The following is a 5,017-nucleotide window of genomic DNA, read 5'->3' as shown; positions in this document are numbered from 1 at the left end:
TTGTTTTTTGTTTTTGTCGTTTGTAAAAAAATTTTTGTATTATTTTTCTTTGAAAATTTTGTTCTATTTATTTATTGAAAAAAACTTATAGACTATGCTTTGTTTAACGAACTTCACTTCGCAAATACATGGTTCAATTCTATGGTCTAGTATTTCATATAAGTATCTTTTACTTTAACATTGGAATGACCAATGTGTTATGAGTGTTATTTGGTACAAAGAAGTGGAGCAGAAACATGCCATGTGTGTGTCTGAGTGCATGTGTGTGTATATATTACTATGGCACTCCGATGACGAGGGTTCCAGTTGATCCAATCAATGGAACAACCTGCTCGTGAAATTATCGTGCAAATGGCTGAGCCCTCCACAGACATGTGTACCCTTAATGTAGTTCTCGGGGAGATTCAGCATGACGCAGTGTGTGACAAGGCTGGCCCTTTGAATTACAGGTACAACAGAAACAGGAAGAAAGAGTGGGAGAAAGTTGTGGTGAAAGAGTACAGTAGGGTTTGCCACCCCACGCCCCTGTTAGAGCATTGTGTTGCTTTAAGTGTTTTTGCTCAATAAACACTCACAACGCCCAGTCTGGGAAGCAAAACCACGATTCCACGACTGCGAATCTGCTGCCCTAACCACTGGGCCATTGCGTCTCCATGTGTATATATATATATAAAAGGGTAAAGACCTCTTTGGTCTTTACCCTTTTATATCAATCCCCTTTGGGGTTGCATCTAGAAAGTTACCCTCCAAGGCACATGTCTGGGCAAGGTTGTTTATGGAAAACCAGCAGTTGCCCTTGCATACCAGCCTCCCCTCTCCACACTACTGATGTTATCCAAGGGAAAGGCAAATACCGATATACCTTGGCACCAGTGATGCTGCAACTCATTTCTACAACTGAATGAAGTGGAGCAATGTGAAATAAAGTGTCTTGATCAAGAACACAACACACAGCCTGGTCTAGGAATCAAACTCTCTACCTCATGATCGTGAGCCTGTCACTCTAACCACTGAGCCTTCACTATGTATATATATGTATATGTATAAATATTTCATCCGCTTCATCATCATCATTTAACGTCTGTTTTCTATGCTGGCATGGGTTGGACAACTTGACAGGAGTTGGAACTACACCAAGCTCCATTGTCTGTTTTGGCATGGTTTCTACAGCTGGATTCCCTTCTAAACACTTCCAAAGTGCCAACCACTTAACAGAGTATACTGACTACTTTTTATGTGGCACCAGCACTGGTTCATTTTTCATGGTCCCAGCACCAGGTGGCACACAAAAGTAACTTGTGAGACAATGACCTCTCAGCTCAGAGAAGGAGTGGGCATGCAGAACATTTTCTATTTGCTTCCTTCTCAGCTTTTGCCATTTCTTCTCTCATTCAATCTATAGTTTATTATGATATTTAGTTTGTGCCTGATGAGTATGTTTGAGTTATTTCTCAACATATGAAACTATTAGTAGCACATAAAAACATGCATAGTGTCTATCAAATAATAATTATCTCTCACCAGATGGCGTACTTTTTTGGTTGATGTTACCATCACAGAACAGTACAGATTAATAAAAGTTCTCATATCTTTCATCTTCCGTCTCTCATTAACCAAATATATAATCATCATCATCGTTTAACGTCTGCTTCCTATGCTGGCATGGGCTGGACGGTTTGACTGAGGAATGGCAAGCCAAGGGGCTGCACAAGGTTCCAATCTGATCTGGTGAGGTTTTTACTGCTGGAGGCCCTTCCTATTGTCAACCACTCCAAGGGTGTAGTGGGTGCTTTTTATGTGCCACCAGCATGGGGGCCAGTCAGGCAGCACTGGGATCAACCATGCTCAAATGGTGCTTTTTACATGCCAATTATAATTGGGTACACTACCAGCAGTATATTGGATAGGTACTATCCCTTTGTTGGTAGGCTTACCAACCTCTAACGCTCATGGTAATATATATATATATATATATATATATATATATATATATATATATACACACACACACACACATATATATGCATACATATATATACATATACATGCATACATACATACATACAAACAAAAATACCTTGAATCTAGGTTAGAAACCAGTTCTTTTTCTATTGGTAAGAAATCTAGAAATAAACTGAATAATGACATACACATACACACATGCATATACATACGTGCATAGTCATATATGTTGTCAACATCACAATCATCATCATCCACCTTTGAGTATTTGCATGCGTCAAATGGAATCTGTTGAGGCAGATTTTCTGGAGTTTGGTGCCCTGGTTGTCAGCAACCCTCATCTGTTTCCGAGAAAGGCAATATTTCCCCATGTTTTCCACTGAAAACTAGGAATAAAAAACTTAGCTTGTATGATAGTGGGACTTGTTTACAACTATCTTTTGAAGTCAGTTTAACGGTACACACACACACACACACACACAGACATACATATACACATGGTCAAAGCATTCCATTCCTAACCATCTGGTCTTATTCTTAGACAATGTATCTAGGACTACATGACATCCTTTCTGAGAATGAATGATGTAATTTGAGGTGTTTTCATTGTTATTTTAGGCATAGGAGTGGCTGTGTGGTAAGTAGCTTGCTTACCAACCACATGGTTCCGGGTTCAGTCCCATTGCGTGGCACCTTGGACAAGTATCTTCTACTATAGCCTTGGGCCAACCAAAGCCTTGTGAGTGGATTTGGTAGACGGAAACTGAAAGAAGCCCGTCGTATATATGTATATATATATATATGTGTATGTGTGTTTGTGTGTCTGTGTTTGTCTCCCCTACATTGCTTGACAACCGATGCTGGTGTGTTTATGTCTCTGTAACTTAGCGGTTCGGCAAAAGAGACCGATAGAATAAGTACTAGGCTTCCAAAGAATAAGTCCTGGGGTCGATTTGCTCGACTAAAGGCGGTGCTCCAGCATGGCTGCAGTCAAATGACTGAATCAAGTAAAAGAGTATCTTGAGAAACCACACAGAAATTCCAACACTTGGCTCAGAGCAGCAGAATATAAGCATCTAAAAGGTACAATTTGATATCTTGAATTTATGGTTTTTAGAAACACATGTTACTTAATTTTCTAAGAATATAAACCAGGTAAAAAAGACACCCCAAATATTGATTATTTGGCAAAATAACGAATTTAGAAGTAATTAATAATAGATGATCTAAGGCAGTTAAAATGTTTTTATATGTTAAACTGATGTTGGTTGAGCTGAATCTTATTAAAATACGGGGAAGTCTTAGGCATCTTATATAAATATACAATTAACAGGGAAGTAGTAGAATTTGGCAGAAATAGATTATGAAATATGCTAATAAAAGATGTGTCAACAATAAGCCTGAGAGAAAATAGCTCTGGGGAGCATCCTGCATGCTAAATACACATATGGTAGTCTCATAATTGTAAAGAAGTGAGTTGCAAAAACTTTGATTTACTGAGATTATCCTTGCAATAAGAAGATAAAACCTCCCTCCAGTGAGTATTTAGCCCTTTAACATTCAAATTATTCTGTCAAATGTAATGTTTATTTGTTCACATTTAAAAAAAAATTAATCTTGCATTATTTTGTTGCTTTGAAATTTCAGTGATGTGATTGTTTATTTTTAGAATGACATTGTAGGGTCGGTGTGAGAGGTTAAATGTGGTCAGTCTGAACATAAAACAGATAGAATATTGGGGTCAGGTGTGGTTAAGTGTAAAAAGGTTAAAATCTAAACACAAGGAGCAAGGGAGGTAACTTTACTAATATCAGTTAATCTTAGGGGTTTTTTTTTCTATATTTTACTTGTTTCAGTCATTAGACTGTGGCCATACTGGGGCACTTTCTTGAAGAACTTTTAGTCAAATGAATCAACCATTAACCCCAGTACTGTTTTTCCTAAGCCTTGTACACATCCTACTGGTCTCTTTTGCCGAGCCACTACGTTACAGGGACGTAAATACACCAACACCATACACATATATATAATGGGCTTCTTTTCAGTTTCCATCTACCAAATCTACTGAAAAAATTTTGGCCCACCTGAGGCTTGGTAGGAGACACTTACCCAAGGTGCCATGCAGTGGGACTGAACCTAGAGCCATGTAGATGGGAAGCAAATCTCTTACCACACAACCACGCCTGTGTTGAATTTCTGGAGTGTAAAAACCTCTGAGATTTTTTCTATTTCCTGGGTCACATAGATTTTTCTTATCTGCCATTGCCATCTGAGTCATGGTGGATTATCTTGAATTAACATACAGCCTCAGAATCCAGAACACCCCTATCTCTGCTCCTCTTATCACTCATCTCTCTCTCTCTCTCTCTCTCTCTCTCTCTCTCTCTCTCTCTCTCTCTCTCTCTCTCTCTCTCTCTCTCTCTCTCTCTCTCTCTCCCCACCCTAAAAAAAGGCTGGTGAGCAAGCAGACAGACAAGGTTGAGTCAAGGTCGGCTACACATGGCTATCTCTATAGTGTTAGTGGCATAAAAAATTACTAAAATGCACTCTGTAAAGTGTGAGGAGATTTTGGGAACTTTTTAGCCTTGTAGAGGCCATGCCACTTCTTTTCATAAACTTTGTAAAGTGGTTGATATTAGGAAGAGCGTCCAGCTATGTAAATCTAAACCAAAAATACAATGTGAGCAAGAATAGGAGGTGTCCAGAGCCACCTACATGAATAGCACCTCCAAATACATGTTGACTCTAGCCATGGTGATTTGACGAGTCCATGGAAGCATGGAAAATATGCATAAGATAATGATGACTACCATGACCACCACAACAATGATGACAAAAATAAAAATAATGCTGTTAAAGAGTAATTTTTGTCTTTAAAGTAACCCAATAAAAGTAACAAGCACTTTTCAACTTTGTTAAATCTCATCACTGAATCATATTCATCTCAGCTGATAAAACTTAGAGATAATGTATGTGTGTGTGTGTGTGTGTGTGTGTGTGCATAGATGATATATGTGTATATATAAAGATTATATATGTGTGTGTATGTGTATAT

The sequence above is a fragment of the Octopus bimaculoides genome, chromosome 7, assembly GCF_001194135.2.
Source record: "Octopus bimaculoides isolate UCB-OBI-ISO-001 chromosome 7, ASM119413v2, whole genome shotgun sequence".
NCBI classification, from domain to species: domain Eukaryota; kingdom Metazoa; phylum Mollusca; class Cephalopoda; order Octopoda; family Octopodidae; genus Octopus; species Octopus bimaculoides.
The sequence above is the reverse complement of the archived record's forward strand: the minus strand, read 5'-3'. Positions refer to the sequence as shown.